General features: G+C 45.5%; 1 pseudogene; it reads right to left on the bottom strand.

Moving 5' to 3' along the window:
• Nucleotides 1-7,993: 7,993 nt before the first annotated feature.
• Nucleotides 7,994-10,837, bottom strand: LOC108524110 (transcription factor SPT20 homolog-like 1; annotated as a pseudogene).
• Nucleotides 10,838-12,675: the final 1,838 nt, after the last annotated feature.

Genomic DNA, 12,675 nt, shown 5'->3' with positions numbered 1-12,675 from the left:
AAAAAAAAAAAAAAAAAAAAAAGACATTGAAGAAGTTTCCCTACAACCAGTATTAAGGGTCATCTTGATGTAATTGACCTCTAAAACCAAACCCCTCTTCTTCCCTACCATACCCTGAAGATTCTAGGGCCTGACTCATTGTCATCCTCTTCAACACTATGCCAGCAGTATGAATTCTTGATGATTTTAGTATCCACATAGATAATCCTTCCAGTAGCCTGGGACTTCAGTTCCTTAACCTCCTCTCCTGCAAAGATCCTGTTAGACACCAACCACAGGCAATCATTCCCATGGTTTTACAGTAGAACTCATCATTATCAACAACCATAAGGGCCTCCATAATCTCAACTTCAAACCTCCCACTCTCCAAACACTGCCAAACAATCATTTCAAAATAACTGGCTTCTCAGGGAGTATGAAAAAGATGCATGGCTCCAAATACCACTTGTTAAAAATCACCCCGTTCCCCTTCCCCTTCTTACTTCCGGTGGAAGCTTTAACGTTTCTGTAGAGGAGCCGCTTACAGCCCAAGAGTAATCCTGCTTAGAAAAAGGCAGGGCATTAGGGGATTTGTTTTGAAGCTCTATTTGCATAACACTTTACACAATGCTTAGAGAACATCACTTTTCCATATCAAAGAATGCGCTCCATAGCGATGACAGGCGTAGAGAGCTAAAGTTTCTCAAGCTGCCTCCCGCTTCACACTGACTTTCTCAAGTCTTACGATAAACTCATTAGAGTTTATCAGACTCACCCAAAACAGTCCTTCCAAAACCTGTCTCACCAGCCATAGGCCTCATCGCTTTTCCTTCTGCTCTTTCCCATTGGAAATTGGGAGGGCAAAGCCAGAGATTTTAAATAGGCAAGGATGGGAGAAGGCTGGGAAGCACTGTGTGTGTGTGTGCTCGTGCGTGTGTTCGCGCGTGCGTGCGTGCGGGCTTGTGTGTGCGCACTTGTGTGCGCGTGTCTGCGTGTGCGCACGCGCCTGTGTGTGCTTGTGTATGTGCGTGCGCGCGCGTGTGTGCGTGTGTGTGGCGCTCACGCATGATAGGACTTTTCCTGTTGTCCCAGAGTTGCCAAAGGTGGAAACAAAAAGCATCAGGAGCTCCCACATCCTAACGAGAGGCTGCAACGAGCCAGCAGACACGTTCTCAGAGAGTACTAAGAGATGGCAGAACTGGCCCTATTTGGACTCTGACCATTCCCTTCAACCACCCTTCTCCAGCCTCTGTAGCTACGGGAGGATGGGGAGGGGAGGGAGAGAAGTTGAGTGTTCCTAGGGAGGGGCTTTTCTTTTCTTGGGACAGAGTAGGAAGGGGTGGGGAAGGGAGTGCTGGGACTCCCCTGCTCTCCCAAGCCAAGAGTTGTATGTACAAGGAAGACCTCTAAGAGGTTCGCTCCGGGAGAGTGGGAGGTCTGCATGAAGGCAAAGCTGGCATCCAATTTCACTGCCTGGGCTCTTGTGGAGCTGCACAGAACCGCAGGCCCACACTGGACCACCCTGGAGCTTTGGGAACTGTGGGCGAGCTTGACAAACATTCTTTGAGGGACGTGTTGTGTGTGAACCTGGAGTCTGGTGCCCCCTTGTGGTCTAGAGATATCTGAACGTGACCGGTTCAAAAGGTACTGAGGGGGCGGTGTGCCTGGAAAGCAAATGGGAGCATCACTCTCACCTTGATCCCGTGAGCCTACAGCTTCTGAATTTGGAAAGGCTCCACAGGAAGGAGCACAGGGCTTACTTAGAAAGCCGCTCTTCAAGAGGCCCCAGAGGAGTCCGAATCCAAGTGAAGTTCAACACCGTCGCCTCAGAAAAATGGACCAGCCCCGTGCTCAGAGACCCTTCACCTCACTCGGCAAATCAGAGCTTCACACCTGGAAAAGGACCATTTTCGCAGGAATATTTCTCTCTCCCTTCTCGCGTCCTCCCCCACCCCCCAGAGAATACGATGTTGAAATTGTAATTGGGACTGTCAGCTTTACCAACCAAGAGAACCCAGCAAGTCATGAGGTCCACCCAAGGTGTCATTAAAGGATGGGAAAAGGGACTTGGTGATGCATGGTTGAAAGCAGTGATTGGGAAAAATAAAATGGTTTCACCTGTATAGTCCACCACTGAGTTGAGACTCATCAATGCATCAGTTACACGTACCCAGGCACAAGGCATAGACTTCAGAAGCAGACAGAAAGGGAGCTGAAAAATTGTGCCACTTAATAGCTTTATTGCCTCAGGCAAGGCCTATCTGAGCCTGTTTCTTCACTTGCAAGTAAGGATAATCATACTAATGGACATTATGACTAGGTTATTAAAAGGATTAGAGGCAGCATATATAAATGAATAGAAGCTACTACTTATTGATGGATGTGGTGACACATAGAGGGGCTGTTCCCAGTTTCCCAAGACAAAAGACAAATAAAAAGAACTAGTAAAGTAGAAAGAAAAAATAAGTAAGGAATGCTGAAGTGCTAACCATAAATGTAAACGCAGTGATTTGAGCTACAAATTTGGTTTTGAGTTTCTTGGCAGCTGAGGCACAAAGAGAAACCTCAAAACTTGCACAACTACAGTTATCAGAAAGGAGGAAGGATGCCTTCTCAGGAGAGACAAAGCTTTTCCTGGCTCCAAATTTCAAAAGCAACATCTCAGAAGTTTTTCTGCATTGGCTTGTAAATTACCTGAAACCTTGACTAATCTTTACCAAGTGGTTTCTAAAGCTTTAGAACTAGTGATGTAGTAATTGGGACTGGGACAAATTATTGAAGGTGAATGACCTAGATCTCTATACTCTGGATCACAATGGTATTCTGCAGCAATTACTCTCCTATAATTCTTTAAATTCTCTCAGTTGAGCTTTCCTTGCTACATTCATTGTGAGATTCTCACCCCTTAGACTCACCCCTTCTACCTCAAAGAAATGTTTTATTTCCAACTCATGCAGAAGCTTCAGATTGATGACAGATTTAAATAAAAGTATAGATATATTTTTGGATGAAATAGCTACATTCAAAAGGCTCTTCTCTTTCCCAGGTGTAATTCTGGCCTACGAAAGCCACACTGCTCTCCCTTCAAAGGCCATAGTCCCCTTTCCGGGGCATTAGCACATGAAGTAAACAGCCTTTGCAAAACAGTGCTACATGTCAGCTTTCCCACCCTAACTGCAGGGGCACCTCCACTAATCTGCATATGCTAACGTGGGTTTCCAGGGAAGCTGCCAAAAATAAGCTCCTGTCCTCCCTCACCTTTACTTTAATCCCCACATAGGTTTTGCTTTTACCATATGGTAATTATTTCCAAATCACAAGTGCAAACACTCACTCTGATTGGAAAATTAGCAGATTTCAAACTCAGGTAATTTGTCCCTAATGAGGAACTTGTTGAACTGAATTTAACAATTAACTCACACACCCTTTGCTGCCTGCAGCTATGGGAGTAAAGCAGAGAAGACAGAAGGGCAAGTCGAAGGCTGGGGCCTGGACTTCGAGTACAAGATAAAGGCTGGGATGGGGAGAAGGTGTGTTAATGAGGCTGTAGGAATATCAGGAACTTGACTATTCAAATGGATATAATATCTATGAATTCTTATATAAATGAATTTCAAACATATGCCAAAGCAGAATAGTATAATGAGTCTCCATATACCCATTAACCAGCTCCCACAAATATCAACTCATGGCTGATCAGGTTTCACTTCTGCAGGAGGAGCTAGAGACCCAGAAGATGCACAGGAAGGAGGTGCAAAAGGAAGAATAAAAGTGCGGTGCCGGCCGGGCACAGTGGCTCACGCCAGTAATCCCAGCACTTTGGGAGGCCTAGGCGGGTGGATCACCTGAGGTCAGGAGTTCGAGACCAGCCTGGCCAACATGGTGAAACCCCCCGTCTCTACTAAAAATACAAAAATTAGCTGGGCGTGGTGGTGGGCACCTGTAATCCGAGCTACTCAGGAGACTGAGGCAGGAGAATCACTTGAACCCGGGAGGAGGAGGCTGCAGTGAGCTGAGATCATGCCACTGCTCTCCAGCCTGGGCGACAGAGCAAGACTTCATCTCAAAAAAAAAAAAAAAAAGTGCAGCACCTCTCCTCTCTCCCACTCCCTTAGGTTCCAAGCACTTTAGAGTAGAAACGGGTTGGTGAGTTGACTGCTGGGAAAATGAGTGTCCTCCTGGTAGGCATTTTGCATATGGCTGTGCAGAGCCTGGCAAAAGGCTGACCTTTTCCACCCTCCTTGCTCCATGGCTGGGGCCACTTGATCTTTAGCTGCAGGCCCTGGCCCAGGTGACCATAGGCCATGAGGATTTCAAGAAGTTCCAACCCACTACATGCGTCAGCGTCATAAATCTCACTCCACCTATGTGCCCCAAACCCAGGTCATGCCTGATGCTCTGTCCCCATAATCTGCTTTGCTCCTGTCCCTCTAGAACTGCACTGACCCACACGATAGCCACTATCCATACATGACTATTAAGCACTTGAAATGTGACTAGCGAGACTGAGGAACTAATTTTAAATTTTATGTACTTTTAATTAATTTAAATTTTAAAACTGGTACTTGATTCAATTATGGGAAAACTTCCAAGTATGTTTGGAAAGTGAACCTACATTTTCAACTGTAAGGTTTACAAAATCTAAATACAGATCAAATATTTGATGAAAATTTGATATATGAATTGAGAGTCTCTGGAGTTGGAAGCCTTATGTAAAATGTCTCATTGAGAATTTTAAAATATTGATAAGATAGGAATGATATTTGGGATATATTTGGTTAAATAGAAATTATTATTCAAAGTAATGTCTCACTTCTTTTTACTTCAAAAAATGTAACTACTGGAAAATTTTAAATTATACAGGGGTCTCATATTATACTTCTATTGGATAGCACTGCTCTAGGGCTAGGGACCTCTCTTCACTTGCAGTTATCCTCAAGGAATATAATCCTGTTCCCAAATTCCCACCCTGTGACAAAGGCTCAATTCTGCCTGACATGTCCCATTGTGCTGGGCCTACCTGGATTTTCCTGGATGCTCATCTGCAGGCCTACCTTCTCTGCAAACCGTCAGAATATTATAGGGACAACTGCTTTCACACAACCACTTCACCATCAACGTTCTGCTGTTAAGCCCTGAAGATGCAACCTACAGAGAACTAATTTTGAATTTGTCCTGGGATAGTATCCAGGTTCTCATGATACTAAAATAAATAAAAAGTTTACTCACAAAATGTAGCCAGCTAATGTCTTCAGAAGGTACCCTGTATCAAAGTACCAAGTAGGTGGGGATAATTAGAAGGAAATCAACAAAGTTTGCCAAACAGTCATCTGAAACAAAGCTGAATTTATTTGCCTGCCTGGGAAGAAAAAACTACATCACTCAAGCACAAGTTTGGCTGGTAGCTCCATGTAGTACTTGAAAGGACCAGATAGACAACAAAGGAAGGAAGTAGACCAAATCTGATGATATTCTGAGTTCAGGTCTCTAGTTGGCACCCAAAGCTAAGGAGAAACTCTTCTTTGCAACCAGGTGTTGCACTGGTTCGCTTCTTAAAAGTGCAGGCACCATTCCCAATTATGCCCAGGATGATCTGATGGACTTGGTGTCACTCAGGAAATTCGACGTGTTTTCTTGAAGTTGGCCAAATCTTTCTTTAACAGCATCACTAGCACATTAGTAATAGGTTTTGTCAAGTAAGATTAACCAGTTACCTGCCTCTTCACTGATGTCTTTTGGGACTGCCAGACCAAACTTCTTTTCATTTAGTTAAGGCAAAAGGCAGAGAAACATACATGTGTACTTAGAAAAACAAATATTATATAAACAGGGTACCCTTCAAAGGTGTAACAGAGCAAAATATAAGAGGCACTAAAACAAATACTTGTACACAAATGTTGACAGCAGCCCTATGCACAACAGCCAGAAGACAGACAAAAATCAACTGTCTATCATCGGATGAATGTAAAAAATGTGCTGTATACAAACAATGGAATATTATTGAACCACAGAAAGGAATGAAGTAGCAATACATTTTACAACATAGATGAACTTCAAAAACATTATGCCGAGTGAAAGAGGTCAGACACAAAGGACCACATACTGTATGACTACATTTACAGGAAATATTTAGGTAAATCCATAGAAACAGAAAGCAAATTGGTGGTTGCCAGAGGCTGGGGTGTGAAGGTGACAAGCTAGTGCTTAATGGATACACAGACTTCTTGGTGGGTGATGAAAATGTTTTGGAAACAGAAGGGGTAGTTGTACAACATCATGAATGTACTAAATGCCACTTTACAACTGTACTTTACAATGGTTGGTCGTTCTGTGATTACCCCTTAGTTGTTAAAAAAGGAAAAAGAAAGGGAAAACAAAAGCACAAAATGGGTTTGTCTCACTGTTCATGAGGTGAAGTAAAATGAGGTGAGCAGAAACGTGAAACATTTTACCTGATGGATGTATCACATTCACAAAGAGAAAAAGATCTAAAGAAAATGATCGGGGGTTTCCTACTTAATGAAACATGGGCTTACAATAGTTTGGAATAAGCTCCAGTTTTTACCAATAAAATGGATTTTCAAATGTTTCCCTACTATTAATCTTCTTTGGCAAACAAATCTACATATAACTATTGTAATGAAAATCTATAAAGAGAGAGCATTCAAATATATATTCCAAGAAGATGCCTTTTTCAAAGTCCAGTGAGAGAGCCTCACTCTGTGGTGCATAGGTGCAGACAGGGCCTTTGAAAGGCAAGGGACTGTCCACATCTAAGCAAAATCTGCCACTATATTTCGCATTCCATCATGCCTTATGAGATCTCCTGTTGTACTTCTATATCGCTAGTGTGACAAGCATGACTGTATCTGTACTTTCTTTTCATTTTATTTTTCAAATGATATGTGTAATTCAATTCCATTTCCATATATTTGTTGCATATATATCCTTCTTTTTTAATTTTTCTTCTAGAAATATCAATTACACTCTTTCTAGTATATTCTTTCTTGAAGAGGTTTTCTCAGAGTTTCATAGGTCACTTTCTATATATATTTTAATTTTGTATCTAGTGTGTACATTTTTTTAAAAAGTAAATGATCCTTTCATTTTTGTGATTCGAGATCAGCAGGGATAGGATCTTTTTTGAGGGTACATTATGCCAAGTGTGAGATAAGCCTGACTCAGCTCTTCAGGTGATTCAAATTGCCATTATTGATTTTTTCTCACTCCCATGAAGAATGACAAGGTTGTAGTGAACTCAGTAAAGAATAGCTATGAACAGTGGCTGCCAGGGACTTTGGGTCAAGGGAGAACGGGGGAGCTTGGGTATGTCAATGGCCATGAGTTTTCAGCTGTTGTAAGATGGTCTGGGAAACATTTTTCTGCGGCACAACTGTGGGGGTGATTAATACTATTGAACCCGCGCGCTTAAAACAGTCTAAGGTGGTCATTTTAGATGATATTGTTTTACCACCATTTATAAAAAATTTAAAATTTTTTGGCTCTTCTTGTTAAAATATTAACTTAAAATTTAAATCTTTGTTAAAATATTATTATTCTTATACATTTGTTGCGTATTTGCCAATCTTTATTGGTCTTTAGATGAAATTATAGCACTTCACATAGTTTAAAACTCTAACTTTGTTAGGATTTTGGATAACTTTAAAATACTATATTATTTATAAACTAATTATTATTTTGTCAATCAGCAACGATCTAATCAGAAAGGAGTAACTATTAGCATAAACATATGCTCCTTTAGGAGATCACTTCCCTGTTTCTAAAAAAAATCAGTGGATTGTGTGGCTTTCTGTGTAAAGGTGTGTATTTTAAAATGTAATATATCAAAACATGATGGAATAAAAAACATTCAAAACTCAAGTAAAATATAACTGGGAATTTCGATTTGGGTCAGTGCTCCTGTGCTTTTTTTAAAAGAGGACAAAGCTAACCACAAGCCATTGGTTCCGGTCAGGGCGCTGGAGGGGGTTTGGCTGCCTCCCTTCGTCTGAACTTATCCGGGGGGGGTGGTGACTGGCTCGCTGTCTTGCCCATCCTGGATTGTGGCTGCACTAATCTGAACAGGCGCCTGTTTGCCAATAAACCTGGTGCTGCTGCATGGACTCTCAATCTGTCTGCGTCTGTGACTGGATATGCTGTGGCTGTGGTCTGCTTGTGACTGTTGGCTTTGCAGCGGCTGTGGGCCTGTGACGTTGCTGCTGGGCAGTTGCAGCATGGGCGGCTGTGGCAGCGCTGTCTGTGGCAGCTGCGGCTGTGTCCGCATTTGCAGCTTCAGCCGCAGCTGTGGCTCTGCTGTCTATTTTTGCCCTCAAAGACGAGAGGGGAGCTGGGATACCTGCCCTGAGAACCTGGGCGGAGGTCAAGCCGACCTCAACCCAGCTTGCCTGGGGCTGTGTTGTGCTGCAGACCACTACCTGCGTCCAAGTGGGGTTCACGTTAGAAGCTGCTGAGCAGGGAAGGCCTGCCCTTGAGTGCTCAATACTTCCTATTTGTTGTGATACTCTGTGGCTCCTGGCGGACGGTGATGCAGTCTGTGGTGCTGCTGAGCTGCTGCAGGGAAAAACCAGCTGATTGGAATTGCTGCTGCGTGCCTGCTCAATAACCACGGAGCCCTCTGCGGAACCTGGAGGAACAGTAATGGGCTTCTGAGACCTTTTCAAGGAGTATTTTAGGAAAAACTGAAGGGGTGCTTTGAGAGTATTTGACGGTGTGCTGCACCCGGCCTTGCATTCTGGTAGTTTGGATATCCTCCTGATGGACTGAACTGCCAACCTGCCCTGATTCGCAGGAGCCAGGCCACCAAGCCAGGGGCCTGCACAGGCTCCGAACTGCTACCCAAAGCCTGGCTGCCCGGACTGGGCCCTCCATGTTGATGGCCTTTAGGCCAGTGGAGCCTGTCTGACCCTCACGGCTGGGGCTATTTTTTATTGAATCTGGTGGGGGCTGGGTCAGCCTGGACGGGGCCTGCCTAACTTGAATGAAATGCACAGACGGGCTTCTGAGAATGACTTGTGCTTGCATGATATATGCAGGCAGATACAGCAGGAGCAGGAGCAGGAGCGTTGAGCATGGAGCAGCAGCAGCCAGCAAGGAGCAGGTATGCAGAGCAGGAGCAGCAGCAGCCAGCAGTAGCGGCTCAGCTTGCGGCAGTAGCGTCTGGCAGTCGAGCGGCAGGAACAGGAGCCAGTGAGCAGGAGCAGGAATGCAGTCAGTCGCAGCAAGCTAGCAGCGGGAGTAGCGGCAGGAGCAGTCAGTAGCAACCTGCTAGCAGCAGGAGATCGTGGCATGAAGCGGCAGGATGCAGCAAGCAGCAGCAGCAGGAAAAGGACGCTGTAAGAGATGCTGCCTGCCCTGTGTGTGGGGAAAACTGTTATCTTGAGAAATTCTTTCCTGAGCTTGAGTTTGAAGTTGGGTGGCATGAGAGGTGGATATTCTTCCCTTGTCCCAGTATGCTTGAAGATTGGACCCGACACAAGGCTTAGGCTGTTCTGTTGTTTCCATGAAGAGAGCTGTACTGACATTCGTGGGCTTTGGGGCCACTGGAGTCGTGTGACATTCTTGCCTGGACCTTGACTCTTGCTATGCATTCCGATTCCTGGGCCTGACTCACTGCTCCTCTCTCAGTCATCTACGTCTCTGACCCAGGCTCTGAGACCTAGCTGAATGGTCATTACTGTGGAAGTTGTTGGCTTTGCCAGGGAGACTTCTGCTCCTTCTGCCTGGCCTTTTTACGGGGCTGTTATTTTACTCACAGAGAAGTGGATCATTAAATGACTGCATGATGCTTGGCTTGGTGTCCCAGGCCTGAGAGCCAGCTTCCCATGCAAATCCGAAAGGGTCTTCTACCTCCTGGGCTGGCCAGACTGGGAGCTTTGGCTCAGCAGCTGTGACGGGCTGACACCCTTTAGCAAGTTTCTCCACATCCACTTCCGAAGGCATGGCCAAATCACAGGATCTACGTTTCCACATGTCTACACAACTTCCTGCTTTAGCAATGTCCAGCTCACAAGGCTGACCTGCTTTTCTTTCTTTTTGGCCAGAAGTCGACACTGTCAGCTCAGGAGGAGGTGGACAGTCAGACTGCTCCTGCTGTGACCTTACAGAGGGCCACGAATACCTCTGGAGGCACCGTTTCATCGGGTTGGTATTCATCTTTTGCTTGTTGTACAGCAGCCTGTTTGCAGTGCAGGCGACTGCTACAGAAGGATCGAGACACAGTGGTTCAGCTGTCGCTAAGATCAATTGGCTCTCAAGCTGCAGCTTGTCTTCCTGGCTCCATTTCTGGACATCTCTTGTCATCATCTTCACATCATGGGCTAAAGTCTGCATCGTTGGACGTAGGAGAATATGCCTGCTTTGATAACCAGGAGGTTGCATATTACTGGACTGCCTGTAGTCACGAACTTCTACTATGACACACCCACTATGAAAAATGTTAACCGAAGCTTTATCAAGGACATCAGCCAAAGCAGGGGGTAATTCTTCTGCATCCAAGTAGTCGAGCAATGCTCTTTCATCATAAGGGAGTCGAATGGTCTCTGCAAAGGACCCATCTTTTCTCTGGAGCATCACAGAATATCCCTGATTGCCTGGGTATAGATTGACCAATAAACATGGCAAGGACTCTCTCCTAACAAGTTTTTCTAACAAGTTTACATTGCTTCTCAATTCCTGAGGATCCTCAGGCTCTTTTCCACATTCTTCTACATAAATGTCATAAAGTTTTCCTGCAGAGTTTTCCCGCCCTAGGTGAATATCTCCTCCTAGGAGGTCTCTGTTGGGCAATTTCAATGATATTCTCTGCGCGATCCACAGCCTGTTCTAAATCTCGATCCATTGTAACAGAAAACAGGGCCCCTAAGAGGAGAGAAAACGCATGTGCGTTGGTGAAGCAGGATGGAATCACGGCTGTCATATTAATGTACAGAACCGCAAGACGCCGCAAGTCCACACTGAGTTCAACATGGGCATCTGTCCAGAAACCCGCCCCCAGGGAAGCGTTACCCAATTGTTTGACGGTTTCTGAAAACATCGGTACCTGAGGGGTAGTCGACCTGGCACTGGCTTCGCGTCTCGGCGTGCTGGACTGGAAGTGAGCGGGAGGGCCGGGGTCAGCTCCTGGGCACTGTCCGGGCACCTGCCCAGAAACCCGCCCCCAGGGAAGCACTACCCAATCTGTTTGAGGGTTTCTTAAAACATGGGTACTTGAGGAGTCGTCGTCGTGGCCCGGGCTTTGCGTCTCTGCATGCTGCACCGGAAGGGAACTGCAGGGCCGGGGTCAGCTACTGGGCCCCGTCTATGCGCATGCGCACTCGCTGCACTGCAGGTTCCGGGGCTCCTGCTTCTCTGGCCTCCTGGGCGCGAGGCTCACCCGCTGCACTTCCGGGTCTGCTGTCAGCACTTGCACTCGACCACTTGCCATTTCACCTTGAAAGCGTACATGCAAAAGTACAGGCCACCGACGACGGTATAGATGCATCTTTCCTACGGTGCATAGACATCAGTTTCCACAGGAATGACACTGTCGGGAAATCATGGGAAGTTGTCACTGGTCTTGGTGGAAACTTCAACAATTGTTGGCACTTTTGGAATCTCTTGCCATCAATGGCAGCGCTGCTGCTGGTATCCGTCAGCCACTGGGCTGCGGAATGAGCCCGAAGTGGCAATGCTTCCATGCCCGGAGACCCCACAGGTTGTGGCAAACGTCAGGATTCTTCATGTCGTCGTCCAGTGAGCTCCCGCCTGGGGGTGTTCATGTAGATGCACCAGTACATGACGTTCATTTACATAATTACTCACCTTTTATTTCTCCATGTGTTGAGTTAGGGCACTTACAGATTAAAAAATTACATGGTGGGTCATTACATTGTCTATGGATTGCAGTTCAGGATGGTAGAGAGACATGAAACCATTCATTTCTACAAGGTGATTTGCACCTGATAAAGATGAGAACAATTGTTCCAGGTGATGGCAATAAATTTTCAATGATTAGACTAAACTGTAGACCTTAGCTGAGATCCTAATGATGGATTTGCAGTGTTATCGTTCAATCTTAGGTAACCTGTGGGACATTGTTTTCCATTAACTTTTTGCCTTGAAATCTCCCAGTTTGTTTGTTTGTGTTTGTTTCATTGGACAAGATCAATAATGCTTTTCTGGGGAGAACTACTCCATAGCCTGTTTTTCTGACCCATGAGTGTGATCTAAATTCTGCCCCTCCTCCAGCTGATATCCCAGGGTGCATCTCACTTATTAGAGAGGTACATCTGCCCGCCCTGCCATGGGATAGACTCGATCTTCAGCTGGTGAATTGCCCGTGTCTTCACTTGGGTTTCCCCAAAAGCATTCCTGGAGGAGAGGATTTGAGTGGGAGTAGTTTCTTTGGGCACTAATCCTTAGAAGCATTGGTAACAGAAAGGGGAGCTGAGTCAGGGATGGGGAAACAGACAATGAAAGACGTATTCCTGAACACAAGCAGCTCCGGACAACTGGTCCATGCTGGGGACCTTGGAAGACAGTCCAGAATAAGCCTCAGATTGTTCTGCCCTAGAGGCAAGGAAGGTGGGGTATTTATTCATCAACTTCTTTCTCATTGACTTAGGACAGGGCTGGGAGCGTTATTTCCTGATACTTCTGGTTGCCACATACAGGGGCCACCCATGCTGATGTGGCTTG

This window comes from Rhinopithecus bieti, unplaced genomic scaffold (genome assembly GCF_001698545.2).
Source record: "Rhinopithecus bieti isolate Rb0 unplaced genomic scaffold, ASM169854v2 scaffold_79622, whole genome shotgun sequence".
Classification (NCBI taxonomy): domain Eukaryota; kingdom Metazoa; phylum Chordata; class Mammalia; order Primates; family Cercopithecidae; genus Rhinopithecus; species Rhinopithecus bieti.
Note: the sequence above shows the minus strand (reverse complement) of the source record. Positions and strands in the feature narration are given on the sequence as shown.